The sequence below is a fragment of the Ursus americanus genome, chromosome 29 (assembly GCF_024610735.1).
Source record: "Ursus americanus isolate L20-20 chromosome 29, mUrsAme1.1.p, whole genome shotgun sequence".
NCBI lineage: Eukaryota > Metazoa > Chordata > Mammalia > Carnivora > Ursidae > Ursus > Ursus americanus.
The window spans coordinates 6,170,108-6,188,746 of NC_142155.1; the positions used below are offsets into that span (position 1 = coordinate 6,170,108).

Consider the following 18,639-nt stretch of genomic DNA (forward strand, 5'->3'; position numbering starts at 1 on the left):
ATATGATTTCACTCATGTGGAATTTAAGAATGAACATAGGGGAAGGGAAAAATAAAAAAGAGAGGGAAGCAAACCATAAGAGACTCTTAACTAAGAGAACAAACTGAGGGTTGATGGAGGGAGGTGGGCAGGGGATGGGCTAGACAGGTGATGGGTATTAAGGAGGGCACCTGTTGTGATGAGCACTGGGTGTTGTATTAAGTTATGAATCATTGAATTCTATTGATGAAACCAATATTACCCTGTATGTTAGCTAATTAGAATGTGAATAAAAACTTGAAACAAAAAAAATAATAAAATAAAATAAATGTGTGAAAACTTTTTCCACTTTCTGAAAACATTACATTTTGGGTTAATAGTATGGTTATATATTATCCAAAGAAGCCAGTCAACAGTACTTTACCTTTCTTTGTCTTACCACTATGTGAGAAATGCTATGAAAATGTGAGCTATTATTATTCTGGTATTCTTATTAATAACTATAATTAACTTCATGCTTGAACCCATTTAGTGGCTTCCCATGGATTAGAATAAGATCTGACTTTCTTACAGTAGCCCACATGTCTCCCTACATGATCTGGTCTTTGCTTCCTTCTGAAACTGCCTGTTGGGCCAACATGCTTCAACCCTTCTCCCCTTTTAGGTTCTGAAACTAAATTGATTTCACCCTTAGTGCCTTTGCAGCTGCCTATTATTCTGCATGGAAAACTGGACTAGTTATTCCTAAACCCTTTCCAGGGCTGGTTCTGTCTCTTTCTTCAAATCTTAACCTATGGATAGTAAGTAGCTACACTTACAGTGAGCATCGTATAACATAGCATAACAGCACTATGTTGCAATGAAATTCATGTAACATTATGTGTCAACTGTACTTCGGTAAACACACACACACACAATCACACGCACAATCTCAGCCTAAATATCTCATCAGACAGACCTTCACCAAATTATTTAAATTAGAATCCTCATTATTGTCTTAATAGAGCTCTCTGCTTACTTTTATAACGATAATCTAGTATGTAATTATGCTAGCCGTTTGGTCACCTGTGTATCTATAGTACCTTCCTGAACCCAAAGCCCCCGAGAAAGCTGGGACTTGATTTTATGCTATAGGTGACCCAGTGCCTAGGATAGTGTCTAACACACTGTGGGCTTCTAATATTTGTTGAATGACAAAAGAATGAATAAGAAAAAGGAGAAAAAGAAAGATGAGGGAAAGAAAGAAGCTAGGAAAGGAAAGAAGAAAGGAAGAAGGGGGAAAAAAAATCCTGCTTCTTTTCCAAGGTATGGCATAAAAGAGAAATGAGGAAGGAGAGGTTTTCACTCCATGAAGCAGGTTCTTTGCCTTTTTTATACTGGTATCTCCAGCACTGTGTCTGGCATTTAGCGAGGGCTTGAAAAAGGTTTGTAGAAAATATGAGTAAATTAATAAATGAAAAACTATGTTGCTATTTAGTCTCTGTCTAAAAGAAATACAATCTGAAAAAAATCAGGCACCTTTCAAGAAGAGACCCTGCAGAATGTACACCATTGTTGGAAGCCGTGAATTTGAAATAACTTCAGTTCCTATGAAAAATAGACAAAGCTGTGTCATATGTGACTTTGGGGGCTGTTTCCATCTGAAGTTAGATTTTCGTTTCTGATTTAATCTCTGTGTGTATAAGCCTGTTATGATTTGGCCCAGATGAAGAAATACACATTTAAATTGCACCCTTTTTGGAAAAAAAAAAAAGTAAAACTTTTGAAAAGTTTTTTTTTGTCAACTTGAGGGCAATTTCAGGCTTGTATATCTCCAAATAACACTAAAAATATGGAAATAATAAAACAGATGGAAAAATTACTGAGATTGTACTTGACATGTTAGCTTTCGTTCTGACTTGGTCTCTAGATGTTAGCTCAACATCAAAAACTAACTGGCATTTAGACAAGACATCCTTAAGTTCTTTTGGTCCCTGGGGTTACCGTTTCTTCCAGCAGCATAATACTACCAGCTGCATATAAATTGGTGTCAGTTTGTGAGAGAATTCCTGGAGTGGTTTTGCTTTTTGTATTAGAGAAAGGAAGTTTTAAAATACGAGTAAAATAACTTCTGAGACATACCTTGCAGACAAACTGGCATTAGAAATGCCCATGGCACCGATAAACAGCCCTGGTTATTTTGTGGGGGGTCTTCCTTGTCCCTGAGCCTAACAGTCTTCTCTTGCTACTCTGAGTCTGAGAGAAAGCTCTCCCTTTGATATCCCAGCGGCGTGCAAATTCCTCCCCTCACATTGTTAGTGAGGCGGCAGGAGGGTGCTGTGTCCACGTTCACCCACCCATGCTAGTAGTTAGGTGGCATACACAAAAATGACACCCACCAGCCTCTCTGCCTCCAGGGAGCTTCAACCGTCCCTGCCCCTCCAGAAGACCTTAGATTAGCAAATGAATCTCCTTCACAAGTAGTCCAGGCACTTCTCAAACTGCTGTTTCTTCACTGGTTCTTGGACACATGAGACGGCACGAGAGCCCTTTGAAAGAGGAGCCTCGGTTTTCTGTAACAGGTTGCATCACTTGCATGTCAGCCCCATTAGTTTTTCAAGCCAGACATTGCAGGGGTTCATCTCTCTGGTACAGATCCCAGGGGTTGGGATGCCCAGGATAGGGCACCAGCCTCTTGCTCCTCCAACAGAGCACCGGACTGGTGAAATCCCTCTCTGTTGTGTGTCAGGGTTGGGGGTTTTGGTGCTTTTCTCCATGTGATTTTTATCCTTCTTTGTGGAGGAGCTGTGCATCTAGTTTTCAGAGGGAAGTGATTCATACGTAGCTATAGATTTGGTGTGTCTGTGGGAGGAGGTAATTTCGGGATCTTCCTACACTGCCCTTCTGCAGAAGTCCAGAATGTTAGTTTTTTTTAAAACCTATGATAACCCACAGCAATATTTCCTTACTGCCTTACAAGCTCTGACAAACTTTTATACCCAGGTCCTCCACTGTCCAGTCCTGCATTGTCAAATCAAGTTATCTTCTTCTCATATGTCTGGGAAAATACTTAGCTTTCATATAGGACTATATATATTATTAGCAAGAGGAGTCTTACTTAGAAGACCCAGGCCTCTATCTACTATTAAAACTTTGATCCACTATTAAGGTCCACAAGAATGCATACTGGTGGTAAACCAAAGCACTGCATTATGAACAGTTCTGTGCAAAAGATGGGGGTGAAAGGTCTTGTATGGGGTAGAATTGTTACTAAATCAGGCCAGTTCTTTGTTTCTCTTATAAAGAGAATGGCTCTGGTGTTGCTGGCACTGAAAGAAGTCAGAAAGGACACGTAGAGACAGCCAATCAACTGTCCCCAGAAAAACACTGCATAAAGAAAAATAGTGCACAATTAGTAAGTAACCGTGGATGTTAAAAGAAAGATTCTACATAATAACAAACTTCATTTAATTGCACGCAGAAGCGCACTGCTTTGCAACTTGTTACAAATGATTTAGATAAAAGGAATGACCATTTCAAAAGAGGATAGCGTGGCAAGAATAGGGTCAGGTGTGGGAAGATCAATTGAACAGAAGAATCTAGCCCTGTTTGAATAAGGCAGGCTAACAATTGGTGGTCCTGTACCATATCTCACCCAAAGGTGCGCTTTGTTCGGCTAGCGTAGGTTTGAAAACTTGAATATAAATGTGGCACTAATACTCCCAGTTTATTATGTCACTTTCCACGATCATATATTCATCCCATTTATACACTTACGATGCTTGCATGGCTCCTGTGTGCATTTGAACTTGTGACCCAGGAAGGTATTTTTAGATGTTCCTTGAGAGGAGAAGCGAAATGCTTACATCAAAGCATCGCTGATATGCTTTGTAGTTGTCCTATGTAATTATGCTTTGCCCATCATATTAATAGTGAACGGTGCATTGTTCTTAGATACATTCTTCTGCTATTTTAGATACATTCTTCTGCTATTTTATAAAGTCTCCAGTTAAAAACCCTTTCAGATATTGGTTGTTATATGTATAATATATATGTGTGTGTGTTCATATATATTTATATATAATTCATATATATATGAATTGGGTATACCTTAACGATCATTGCAGTTGAGATGCTTTCAAATAATCCTCAATCGTGAATGCCATCTTAACTATGATTTGTGAAAGGTTCATTATACTGCAGAAAGTAACGCCTGTGGTTCTTCTTTTCTTCCTTTTTTCCCCCATTCTTTTTTGAGTCCAGCTTTCGCTCTGTCACCAGTGTGTTTCCTATTTTTCATAATAACTGAAGTTATTTCAGGGTGCCTGGGTGGCTCAGTGGGTTAAGCATCTGCCTTCGGCTCAGGTCATGCTCTCAGGCTCCTGGGATGGGGCCCTATCTCTGGCTCTCTGCTCAGCGGGGAGTCTGCCTCTCTCTCTCACTCTCCTTCTGTGCTCTTTCTCTCTCTCTTTCTCAAATAAATAAATAAATAAATAATCTTAAAAAAACAGAAAACAAAAACCTGAAGTCATTTGTCCCTAACTCTGGCTAACATCCTATCCTTCTCAACAGGGTGAGCATCCCTTCCCCAAGGAAAGATTTATTCAGGGGCTAACAAGTTATTCCAATTTTTTGTTCATTAATTATGTCATGGGTCACTGAACTTTTTTTGTGAAATGCCTCCTAAGAGGATATATACATACACAAACACATCCACAAAAATATATACATAAATATATGTATACATAAATCTATATACATAAATACATATATGTGTGTATATGTGTATGTGTGTTTATATTTTCTCCTCCATAAGCACCCTTCATCGAGAAAGGTCTTTTGATAAGAGCCTATTTTCCAGGTGATTTATCTGCTCAACTCTCACCACAATTCTATCAGCTGGGTATTTTAATTTTTAAAAATAGTATTTATAATTGAGGAACTCAAGGTTGGAACCATTTCAGTATTTTCCCAGGTCACCTAAGTAGTGACTAGCAGAGCCAGGATGTGAATGTCTAGGTCTATTATGTTTCTATTTCATCCTACTATTTCATGTCGATCACTGCAGCACAGGGTAAGATGGATCAGATTTCACTTCTCTTTACACTAGAAAAACAGAAAACACTCCACTTGGTTATATTGTATATATTTATTTTACTATCTAAACAAAGAAATAAAAACTCTTTTAAGTTTTATTTTGTCATTAATGCAAACAGAGGGTAGCGAGATGTTTCGAATGATTTTTGCTTAGTTTCAATAACTAATGAAATTATAATCCATATCTGCCTAAGAAGAGAAATGACCTTACATTGAGACACTGTGCAGCAAGTGTATCTTAGAGTAACAATCCTTGTCGTATCTCTGAGACTTGTCTTGTCAATCATTAGCTGTCAAGAGTGTTCATCCTGTCACTTTGATTAAAGGTAACAAAACTTGTTTGATGGAAATACTTGACTTCTCTTGAAGAAAAATGATAAAAATGATTTGTCCCTGTAAACAAGGGAAAAATACTTGTCATCATTTATCTTGGCAAAGTATTGAAATATCTTAATTGAAAATAACAAAGGGAAGAGGTTTTTTTTTTTTTAATGTTCATGAATTTTGCATGGAGAAGAGAGTCCCTGTGGAGTTATTCTGCTGGATATTCTTTTTGGGCACTTGATTTCTTGAATCCAAAACATAAGTGAAACGTATTAATTTACATATGTTTGCTTATTTTTCAAATCAAATATGTTAAAAATTCATAATATTTATGTCCTAGTTCTGTTGATTGATATATATGCAATACATGGATTATGTAAAAGTTTGTTGTAAAATAATTTAATAATATAATTACTTTGTTCCTTATCATTTATGCCAAGAGAGAAAAGAGAAGAGGAGAGTACACAGTCAAGCATAGGAGCATAATCTTTCCTCTGTTTGTGCTGGAAAAGATAGATTTCCATGATGTCACTGTAAGTATTTTCAATCTGTATCTTTGTGTCATGTATAGACAGGGTTATAGATTTATGCTTGCAGCAATTCAGTTAAAAATTTTCCCATTGCAAAACACCAACGGACTGAAAAATTGTGGCACACAACTTTTAAATTACCAGCTTGTGCTTGTAAGAATGGAAGAATATCCTTAGTAAAAAAAGAAGTAGGCAACTATAAAATAGTTTAAAAATCACGAGTGAACACCAGGCTGTCTTGAGGACATTTGGCTATACCAGGAACTTAGATCTTTGGGTTTTAAAGTCTTTGAAGAGTGGGGCACCTGCGTACCCTCCAGCTCAGGTCTTGATCTCAGGGTCCTGGGATCCAGCCTGTGTCTGGCTCCCTGCTCAGCAGGGAGTCGGCTTTTCCCTCTCCCTTTCCCTCTGCACCCCGGAACCCCGTTCATGCTCTTTCTCAAATAAATAAATTAAATCTTAAAAAAATAGTCTTTGAAGGGTACATGAAAAAATACTCTTTGGCTCAAGCAGAGGAGGGGAAGGGGACACTTACTATATGATGCTTATATCCAAAGTCAACACCTTAGTGAAACTGAAAAGACATTTGCCAAATAACAAAGGGAGATGCTAATGGAACTTGTCTTTGCCAGCAAACCACATGCTTTCCCTCACGTAACCAAGGCAAAACTTTGTCCTATGTGACCCAGAAAATCGCACTCTGAGAAATAAATTCAGAGTGGTCCTACTTTAGTAAAGCTCTGTTAAGCCTGCCCAAAGCTGACTCAAATTCCCGTTGGAGAAATCGACACTCAACTCAGGCCTCTCTTGGTTCTCATACATTGAGGTCATACAAATATCAGTTTTATACTTCAAATTACAAAGCAGATGAGAAAAATAATACACCATAAGCAAGAGTTAGTAGAAACAATAAATAGCAGAACTGGAAAAAGATAATTTAAATAATTGGGACTTATCAAATTTAAAATATGAAATAACTATGATTAAAATTTAAACAAATAAAAGAGAATTGAAAATACGATTGAGGAGGGTGAGGCTAACATGGCTTATCTGGAATTGATTTTAGAGAACGAAATATGTTGTTCAGAAATAAAAATAATGCAAATTAAAAACTGAACGGTATCGATAAGCAGTAAATTAGACACAAGTAGGACAAAACTAGTGAACTGGATCTTAGATGAAGAAATTCTCTAGAAGCAGAGAAGAGATATGAAGTGGATTAACGTAGAAGAAAGGTTAAGAGACATAGTGGGCAGAATAAAAAGGCCAGTGGTCTCTCTGTCTTGTCAGTTACAGGAGAAGTGGGAAAAGCCAATGGTTAAATACATAAATGCTATTATCCAGAATCAATAGAAGATACAGAGTATCAGATTCAGGAAACATTATAAAACCTACAGTGAGATAAATATAAAATAATGCACACGGGCACATGTTTATGTATATCAAAGTCAAAGAGATGTTTCATGCAAGTATTTATTTATTTTAAGAAGAAAAAGAGAAAAGACAAATCAGTTACAAAGGAACAACGATTAGGATGACATGAGTTTTAACACTAAAATATGTCACAAAAAGTGGAATAATATAATCGAAGTACTGAGAATAAAAATAACTTGGTCTTAATCCTATACCTAACTGAACTTTCAATAAAGAAAAATTTCAACCTTTAGTGTTTGTGGGCCCTGCTTCTGGGCTCCCAGGGAAGCTATAGTTTAACTTTTGCCAAGATCGGAATGACTTAACCAGACTTCAAAGCGTGGGATCCATTTCTGCCAGGGGTACACATTGTATATTGCTTCATTAGCAAATAACCTAAAAGAAACATCTCAAACTAAAGGTAACAATAAAAATCTCCTTAAGTTCCCATACCTCTGAAGCCTGTAACCTTGCAAGTACTAAAAGTATAAGATAAAGTTTGTAATTTTCTGGACTGTCTTCTGTCATGATGATTTGTAACTTTTGATGTAACAAGAAACATGTGTAACACTCCGTCTCCAGAGCACCCTCTTCTTTGTGAAGAATATGTCTCCCAGCAGCTGTTCTAACTTGAGCTCAAATAAAACTCTTTTCCTTTCTCTTTAAAATTTCAAAAAAGGCTTGTTCATTTTGCATCTACAGTTTCACTTAATAATAAGGATGAAATAAACATATTTCCATAAAAATGTGAAGAGAGTTTGTTTCTACTAGACTCTTGCTGAAGGAACTTTCAAGATTGTACTTCAGGAAAAAGAGAAATGTGAAAGAACTGAGCAAGAAGGAATGGTAAACAAAAAACCTGGTAAATATGGTTATTTCTAAATAAATATTTTTGTATAAAAATAATATTGTTGTACAACATAGGGGATAAAAACTAGAGAACTAAATTATTTGAATAGTAAGGCAAATTGGGAATTAAAGCCCTTGTGTTGCCGAGAAGAAAACTGAGATTTTCATTAACTTTGGGCTTTAGGAAATATGTACATATTAAAAGTCAAGAAATTGCTGAAATAAAAGAAGTAGCGTATAGCATTTCTATTATGGAAGTAAAAAGGGGGAGTGGTAGAAGAATTTAAAAATCCAAAAGCAACGAAGCATTAAAAAAAAGAGCATATGTAGAAAGAGAAGTTTAAATTCATCAGGAATATAAACCATTTATAAACTTCAATGTACCTAATATAGAAAATACAGAAATATATTTTCTCGAAATATAGAAAGCAAAAATTGACAGAACTACTGAGTTGATAAATCCACCAAGAGTAAGAGATTTCTCAAACAAAATTCTCAGTAACTGATAGATTAATAAGGTAACAATATATAAGGATATAATAGATTTGAACATTTTTTTTGCTTTTTTTCCCTCAGATAATAACTTATCTTGAACTTTCTTCAGTCTCTACCCAAATTGTACCTCCTGAAAGGTGTTATCCAGCATATCTAGTCTTCTTTCCCTATTCCCATCATTCTTTATCCTCATCATTCTTTATTCTCTATCCTAGGTTAATTTAATAGCTTTTTTATTAAATGACCATATGCCAGTATTTATTTGTATATGTTCTTTTCCCTTTACTCCTTATGTTCCATGTGCCTAGACCACAGCCTGTTACATTGTAGGTGTTTAATAAATACTTGTCAAATAAACGGACTCGAGGTCTTGGCAATGTTGTTCTCTCTATGGGTAAACTCCTACTTGTCTTCTTAGCGTTCAGCTTTCAGATTCCTCAAGAAGTCTCGGCTTGCTTTCCCGGTCTAGGTTAGATCCCTCTGTTTTATACTTCTATAACGCTTTATAATGCCCTTTTGTAAATTCACTCAGTCATTCACTCAGCAATTATTTGAGCGCCAGCTATGTTCCAGTCCCTGGTTTAGACCTTAGGGATGCAGTAGTGAACACAACCGGCATCATCTCAGCTCTTGTGGAGTTTACATCTAGTGTGGTGGGGTTGGAGGGCAGACCAGAAGGAAACAGGTAAGTACATAGTACTTCATACAGTTATGAGTAGTGTGAGGAAAAATGAAGCAGGGTGAGGGAGATGAGAGGGCCAAGAAAATAGTAGACGTGGCTCTTTTATATAGAGGACCAGGTAAATCTTCATGCATTAGATGTTTTAGAAGATAATCTGTAAGTAAACAAAAGGTTAGCTCTGAGCATAAGCAGGGGAAAAGTGACCAGGTCAGAGGAAACAGCAAGTGGGAAGATCTTGAAGCAGTAGTGTTTTTAAAGCGTTCTGGGAACAGCAATGAGCCCAGTGTGGCTGGAGCAGAATGAACAAGGAAAGGGTTAGTAAGAGATGAAATAAAAGAGAGACTTTTTTGGGACTTCTTTGACAAGTGATGTCATTTTAGTTTATAGAGTTCTTAATGGGATGGGGTTGGGGAAGGGAATGGGGAGATACTCATAGGAAAGCCAGATTCTGAAGGTGCAGCCTCAAGAACAGCCGCGAGGTGGCGCCAAGCTGCCCAGGCCGCACCTCGATGTTCACGGCGGGGAGCTGGGAGTCTAGGTGATTCCAGGGAACTCCCTCCCCACAGGGCTGGTGGGGCCGGAAACCCCCTTCTTCAAAGCCCAGAGGGGTTTGCTCCAATCCAAGGATCCCAGTCCCGGGGGCCGGGCCCTGGCCTTGGTGGTCCGCTTCTATTCCGGATGCAGTTCGGTGGTCACAGCTCAAGGACTGGGGGCAGCCTACCCAACTTAGCAGGAGGTCACTTAGATCCTTTCTATGCTGCTGGGGGATCGGAGCAGGGGGCCCCCAAGCAGTCAGGTCCCCGCGCCAAAGCTCTGCAGCCAGAAGCTGTAACTGCAGCTGCTGAGGGCTGTCTGGGCCACCTTCTGGAAGACCATGTGGACTTTTTTTTGTTGAGCCAGACTCAGCACTCCAGGTAGGCACTGCGCTTAGCTAGGGACTAAAGGATGAGGCTAAAACGTGCTATTTTAAGGACTTTGGCTTTCACTCTTAAGATACTACAGCCACAGGAGGGATTTTAGTTTGAATAGGCTCTCTTGTAGGGGGTAAAGTTAGAGGGGAAATTAGTTAGAAAGTAATTAAAAGAATGCAGAGTCAGAAACGATGGTGTTTGGGATCTGAGTAGTAGTAGGAAAGGTAGTGACAAGCGGTCAAATCTGGCATGCATTTGGAAGACTTCGCCAGCAGGATTTGAGGAGAGATTGAATACAGGATGTGAAAGAAAAAGCAGTCAATGATGAATCAGGGTTCTGGCGCAAGTATGGGAAAAGATGAAACTTCACTTTACTGAGACTGGGAAGACTATAGAGGAGCATAGGGAGGGAGGGGGGCTGTGTCCACGCAGAACACAGAGTTTGGACGTATTGAAATATCAGACACCCAAATGAAGAGTTTGTGTTGGAACCTGTATATAAAATTCTGGAATCAAGGGGAAAAGTCCAGGATGGAGATACGAATAGGGGAATTATCAATATAGAGATGGTATTTAAAGCCATCTGCAGGAAGGGGGGAAAAAAACCCAAAACATGAAGTTGGATGACTCAGCTGTGGGTAATTCCAGCATTTAAGAACTGAGATAAGAGGAGGAGGAAGCACTAGCCAGGGAGGAAAACCAAAAGAGAGCAGTGATCAGAAGCCAAGTAAATGAGTGTTTTAAGAAGATGGGAAAAACATATTTTAGGGACCATATGAACAACTTTTTGGAGAATTTTCACTTTTTTTTTTTTTTTTTAGAACTCTCAAAGGCAGCAGAGAAATAATATTAGCTGGAAGGAGATAGAATGATCAACCTGCTTGATACTCCTGTTTTTGTAAAAGTGGTGAGGCTCACATGCTGTGGTAACAGTTATGTCTATCCTGTTGACTACTTTTCGCCTAGTACAATGATTGACCCAAAGTAGATAGGCGATTAAATATTTCTTGAGCAAATAAGTACCATTTCTGTTAAAATTATGATCCCCAAATTGTTATGGTTTAACAATAATTTCAATAGATGTTGCCTTTTCCTTTAAATTGGAACAAAAATGCGCATTTTAACTTTGGTAGAAAAATGATTACAGATATGATCATACTACATCTACTCATCCAGTTCCCCAACTGACTTAATTATGCTAAGTAAGCACTACATATTTTTATTTCAGAAAAACTCTGCAGTATGACAAGTTAATTTGCTAAAAATATTAGGTGCAGTTAGCTTTAATTATCTATAGCAGAGTTTTTCAAATCATGGAGAAAGGAAAGTAAATATATTTTTCTTCAGCAAAGTAGACTGATTTAAGTTCAGAGAGCATCGGGGAACCATTAAGTCTTTTTTTTTCCCTGTAAACATTTTTATTTTATTTATTTTTTATTGAGGTGTAATAGACATATAACATCATATTGGTTTCTGGTGTATAGCATAATGATTTGATACTTGTATGGATTGGGAAATGATTGCCACAATAAGTCTAGTTATAATCCATCACCACACATAGTTACAGAATTTTTTTTTTTGTAATGAGAACTTTTAAGATCTGCTCTCTTAGAACTTAGAACTTTCAAATATGCAGTCCAGTATTGTTAACTATAGTTGCCATGCTTTACATTATTCCCCAAGACGTATTTATTTTATAACTGGAAGTTTGTATCCTTTGACCCCCTTCACCCATTTCACCAGTCCCCTATTCCCTGACTGACAACTATCGATCTGTTTTCTTTATCTATGAGTTTGATTTTTTTTTGTAGATTCCACATATAAGTGAGATCATATGATATTCGTCTTTTTCTGCTTTTATTTTACTTCACATAATGTCCTCAGAGTCCATCCATGTTGTCTCAAATGACAAGATTTCATTCTTTTTTGATGGCTGAATATTATTCTATTATTTATAAAAAGAAAATGTGATATCTATATCCATGCATCCATTGATGGACATTTAGATTGTTTCCATAATGTAAATAATGCTGCAGTAAACATAGGGGTGCCTGTATCTTTTTGAGATAGTGTTTTCATTTCCCTTGGTTAAATACCCAAAAGTGGAATTGCTGGATCATATGATAGGTCCTATTTTGAATTTTTTGAGAAACTTCCACACTGTTTTCCATGGAGACTGCACTGATTTACAATCCCACCAACAGTGACAAGAGTTCTCTTTTTCCCACATCCTTGCTAACACGTTATTTCTTGTCTTTTTGATAATAGCCATTCTGTTGGGTATGAAGTGATATCTTATTGTGGTTTTGATTTGTATTTCCCTGATGATTAATGATTTTGAACATCTTTCATGTGCCTTTGGGCCATTTGGATGTCTTCTTTGGAAGAATGTCTGCTCAGTTTCTCTACCCATTTTTTAAATTGGATTGTTTATTATTATTATTATTATTTGCTATTGAGTTGTATGAATTCCTCATATATTTTGGATATTAATCCTTTATTGAATATGTGGTTTGAAAATAATTTCTCCAATTCAGTACGTTGCCTTTTTATTTGAATAATGGTGTCCTTTGCTGTGCAGAAGCTTTTTAGTTTGGTGTAGCCCTATTTGTTTATTTTTGCTTTTATCACCTTTGCTTCTGGAGTCAGAGCCAAAGAATCATTACCTAGACCAATGTTAAGGAGCTTATCATGCTGTTGTGATTACTGTAGCTTTGAACTATAGTTTGAAATTAGGAGGTGTGGTGCCTCTAAGGTTGTTCTGGCTATTCAGGGTCTTCTGTGGTTTCATACAACTTTCAGGACTGCTTTTTCTGTTTTTCTGAAAAGTGCCATTGAATTTTGATAGGAATTGCATTGAATCTGTGGATTGCTTGGGATAGTGTGGACATTTTAACAATATTAATTATTCCAGTCCATGAGCATGTACTATCTTTCCATTTATTTGTGTCTATTAGACATTCCCCAATGTCTAATAGTTTTCAGTGTACTAGTCTTTCACTCCTTGGTTAAATTTATTCCTAGATAGTTTCTTCTTTTTTATGCAATTATAAATGGAATTATTTTCTTAATTTCTCTTTCTGATAGTTCAGTGTTAGTGTGTAGAAGTGTGTTCGATTTTGTGTATTGAATTTGTCTCCTGCATCTTTACTGAATTTTTTTTTATTCGTTCTGATTGTTTCTGCTGGCGTCATTAGGGGTTTCTATGTATAGTGTGATGTAATCTGCAAGTAGTGACAGTTTTATTTCTTTTCCAGTTTGGAAGCCTTTTGATCCTGTCTCTTGTCTAATGCTCTCTCTGGGACTTCCAATGTTATGTTGAATAAACGTGGAGAGTGAGCATCTTCATCTTGTCCCTAATCTTAAATGGAAAAGTTTTCAGCTTTTCACCATTCACTATGTTATGATGTTAGCTGAGGACCTGTCATATATAGACTTTATTATATTGAGGTACATTCCCTCTACAGCTGCTTTGTTGAGAGGTTTATCATAGATGGATGCTGAATTTTGTTAGATGCTCTTTCTGCATCTATTGGATGATATGATTTTTATCCTTCATTTTGTTAATGTGCTGAATCACATTGATTTGTACATGTTCAACCACCCTTGCATCCCTTGAATATATTCCACTTGATCGTGGTATATGATCCTTTTAATGTATTGTTGAATTTGGCTTGCTAATATTTTGTTGAGAATTTTTGCATGAACAATATTACTAATGCAACCAAAATTAGAGAAAAATACTTTTCTCATGCATACATGAATCATTCATGAAAACTGACTATGAATACTACATAAAACAAATTTCAATGCATTTCAAGAAATGAATTCCAAACAGTTATCACTGATCACAAATCATCTCACTTATAAATAAAAGACAAAAAAACTAAGATTAAAGTATAAATACATTTCTAAATAAATTATAATGTGAACTATGAAATACTCAGAACTGAATGATACAAAAGTACAAATAAAGTTGTAGCATGCATCTACTAAAGCCCTTAATGAATGTATAATAAATTTTAAAAGGGTAAAAACAAGGAACTAAGCTTCCAAAAAGTGAATACTGTTTCTGAAGAAACAAAAGAGAAAACAATAATAAGATCAGAAACTCATAAAATATAAATGTACAATAGAAAGAATCAACAAAGACAAATACTGAGGGTTAGAAAAGACTAACAAAATAGACAAACCTAAGGCAAAATTGATCCCCAAAAGAAGTAACAAATAAATAAATATTGTTATTGTACAAGTGATCATAACAGATATAGCAGATATTAAAAACAAGAGAATACTATAAGTAACTTTATGTCAGCAAATTTGAAAACAGATAGAATTGACATTTTCCCATAAAAACTAAAATTTATCATCACTAATTCAAGAAAAATGCAAAACTGTGCAATTCTGTGACAATTAAGGAAATTGTATCAGTGGATTAAAGTCTGCTTACTAAGTCCACTCACTCCAGATGATTCTAATTTTATACAGACTATTCCAGAGGTAAGTAAAGTGAAATACTTTCCAACTCATTTTATGATGCTAGTCATAACCTTGCAAAATCATATGTGAATTTGTATAAAAATTAAAGGTTACAGGTAAATGTTATTTACAATAATAAATGTTGGTATTTTTATAAAATTTTATAAAAATGTTGGTAATCTGAATCATGTAACATGTATCTGAAAAAATACTGGTAACACATTATTGTGGAATGATTTTCTTCAGTAGTACAAGAATATTCTAACATGAAATTCCAAGTTATTTATATTTATATAAAAATGGTGATGTAATACTTAAAATGTATAAAAATGAAAGATATATTTTTTTCCTTACCATCACAGTGGCTCTGGCCAGCATATTGGAAAAAAAAAAGGCAAACAGATCTTATTCAAACACAATATGAGTATTACATAGTAAGCCCAGCACAATATTTGAACTTGACAAAAATTTAAGATATTTGCACATATGAGATCTACATATACATACACACCCACCAACTATGTTCATATTCCAGCAATAAACGTTTAGGAAATGTAGTTTTAAAAAGTATTTAAAATATCAACGACATAAAAAATTAATTGGAATATACTTAACCAAAGTTGTGATCTTTATGGAGGAAATGCAAAATTCTATTATAAAAAGATGTAAATGAATAAAAGTTATACCATAATCATGGATAGAAATACTATAGCAAAGCCATCAGTTTTCCATCAATTGATCTATATTTTAACAATTAAAATCAAAATTATGTCAAACAGAATCCTGAAAACGTCTTTAATTTCTATAAGACAATATGGGAACAACAAAAACCAAATAGAAAAATGGGCAATGTATAGAGTAAGAAGCAAAAATGGGCAAAAATATAAGAAAAAAGTTCAATATCACCAATAATTAAGGAACTGTAAGTTGTAGTCACAATGACATACCATTTCAGGCCCATCATGTTAATAATTAGTAAAAATTGAAGTAGGATGATAGTATGTGGTCCACAAAGATGGAGAAGCATTTAGAATTCTTACATATTCCTTGGTTAGTATAAATTAGTTGAGTTGCCTTGGAGAACAATCTAGCTATATCCAGGGAGTTGGTATCATGTGTACCCCACTATTAAGCAGTGCTACTAACGGGAATATGTACAGGGTGCTTATGTGAGCATTGTTTTGCAATAGCAACAAATTAAAAACAATCTAAGTGTAAATATTCATAAACTGGAGAATGAGTAACTTTTAGGATACTCATGTAATTGAATATTATATAGCATCAAAGTATAAATGAAGGAGAGATAAATATATCAATATTGATAAATCTTTCCAATAGAATATGAATGAAAATAAATCTATGAGTTGCAATTCCATTTATAGAAAATTTTAAAATAGGTGGAACAACATTACATATTGTTTAAGGATATATCCATATTAAATAAGTATATAAAGAAATGCATGGAAATTATAGACAGGAAGTTGACTACACACAGATGTAGGAAGGGAAAGGAAAGCCATCAGGGAGGGGTAATGGGGGGCTTCAACTGTACTGGTAATGTTTTATTGCCTAAGTGGTGTGGTGAGTATATGAATGCTTATTTTATTAGTCTCTATACCATTTTTATATGTCTTAAGTGTGTGTTAATGCGTGTTTATATTATAGGAAAAATGTGTACAGGAGAGAGGAAGAATGTGAAAGAAAGGGAAGGGAGGTTGGAGAGAGGTCAACAAGGGGAAAGAGGAGGGTACAGAGCCGGGAAGAGCACCGGCTTCATACTTCTGCACAGATTCTGGTGGCAGTGAGACTTGGGTTTGAATCCCAGCTGAAACATGTAGTAGCAGTGTGATCTTGGGCAATTCACTGGACCTCTCTAAGCCTTGCATTCTCATCTGCAAAGTAGGGGAATTACAATATGTACCTCATCAGCTTTCTGTAGTGATGAAATAAATACAAGTAAAGCATTTAGCAGAATTCCTATTAGATATTAAGCACGCAGCAAATCTTAGTAACTATTATTTTTTATTTTTTAAACCACCACTCAAATAATATCTCCTTCCTTCAGCAATACCTTCTTCCATTTGGCAGGTAAAGCAAGGTCTGTAAAGTATTTTGATAGTTACCGATCCATATGGCATCTGGAAACATAGGCAGAAAAGTATCCTGGAAATGAAGTGACTTGTCCACAGTCTCTTTTATGAACTGAACCTTGAACTCACTCTCCACGTTCCCAAACCAGTGTTCTCTCCAGTCCTTCATAGCGGTCACCTTATAGGTGATGATTTCCAGGTGGGTAGAGTCTATTCCTTATTCTGTTTTGCTTTGTATTCGCTATCGCAATTCCCTTAGAACTGTTCAGAGCGTGTGCCCCACCAAAATAGAAGTGATTGATGAAAATAGCATTAAACGTTTTTATCACGGTGGATTTTGAATGTTCCTCAACTCCCAGTGCTTACCAAGAGTTTTAAAGCAAGAATGAAAACAGGGCAAAACTGTGCAACACTTGTTTGAGGCAAAAGGTTGTGTTATCAGTAGCGGGTAAGGTAAAGAAAGGGCGGGCTCAATAAACTTCAGGGTTACATACGTATATTTTTATGTCTATTTCTCCCATCTGTGGGGTTTATCTGCTCTTCTAAGTCAGCAAAAATATGTTTGGGAAATATTAGAAGTGAATCAGAGATGTAAGGCAAAGATTAAAATACTGATTTGGGCACTGAGAAGGAGGCTGGCCACAGTGTGAAACACAAGGACAAGACCCATTGCACTTTGAACTGATACAAAAGGCTGCTTTGCCAGTGAAGGAGGAAGGAAAAGACCAGAGCTTCTGGGTATTGCAGGAAATCTCTCACAGAGGAAACAGCCCTCACACAGCCCGACATGAGACCCAGGTGCAGGCTGATGTGTGCTTTCTTCAGTGACTCATTTGTTATTGCAGAAAAAAATGGCTTCCAAAACAACACCCAAATAACCACCGTGTGATGATAAAACCTGAGAAACAGGGGCAGGCAGAAGACTTGAAAGACAAATTACTGTCCCTAAGGCAGCCAACCAAAATGTTCTTTAAATGACAGTGATGGAGATTAAGAGGCTGTGGAACCAGGGCACAAGCAAGGACAAGAACCAATTCACCCTATGGATGCTTTTCCACATAATAGAGTAGAATCTATCTGCAGATGTCTTCTCAGCCCCCAAAATGGGAGTGATACTTAGCAATTTCTTTACTTCAGAAAGAGTATTATTAAAATAGAGTATAAACAAATCATTAAATATATGTTGAAAAATTATTGGTATTTTTCCATTTTATTTTCATAGATGGTGACTGCTAATGGCGACATATAAATGTGGATAACTGAAAAATTTGTAACCAAAATTTTTTAAAGATAATACACATACCGCATACTGTGAATGAACACAAAAATATTATAAAATGTTCAGACTCTAGTCTTCTCTAAAGATTTTCACATATCATTGGCATAGTAATTGGGGTTTCTTATAGACATGATTAAAAATTTAGGGATTTCAGGCTAGAAAAATATTTTTGTTGTACAGAGATTTCTGTTGTAACGGCATATTTTGAAATGGGATTTGACTGGCATGAGAAATAGCTGCTATAAAGTCATACCCTGAATCCAAACACTGAAGAAGAGAATATAATTCTCCCATGTTGAGTAAGAGCAATCATTCATTTTACTTTGCTTTTCACTGTGAAGGGCTCAAATCTCAACTGAATGAGAACTTCCATGGAAACCTGTTTGATAGGGAATCGGGGCTCTTCCGCCATATTAAATGCCTGGTTCCTGAGGGAGATATCTATCTTCTCTGCTTCAGAAATCAGCCGACATCTGTAAGTGGGTCTAGACCTGCTGGCTGGTTCCCAAAGCTTTCATTCATTTTTCACTAA

General features: G+C 36.2%; 1 long non-coding RNA gene across 4 annotated transcripts in view; it reads left to right on the forward strand.

Annotated features, from left to right (window-relative positions):
* The window catches only part of LOC123796523 (uncharacterized), a 580,540-nt gene that overhangs the window by 433,416 nt on the left and 128,485 nt on the right, over window positions 1-18,639 (forward strand). For all 4 annotated transcript variants that reach the window (XR_015722242.1, XR_015722241.1, XR_015722243.1 and 1 more), the window contains exons 6-8: window positions 5,820-5,912; window positions 8,025-8,184; window positions 16,827-17,027. This is a non-coding gene — a long non-coding RNA (uncharacterized LOC123796523). The remainder of the gene's footprint in view (window positions 1-5,819; window positions 5,913-8,024; window positions 8,185-16,826; window positions 17,028-18,639) is intronic.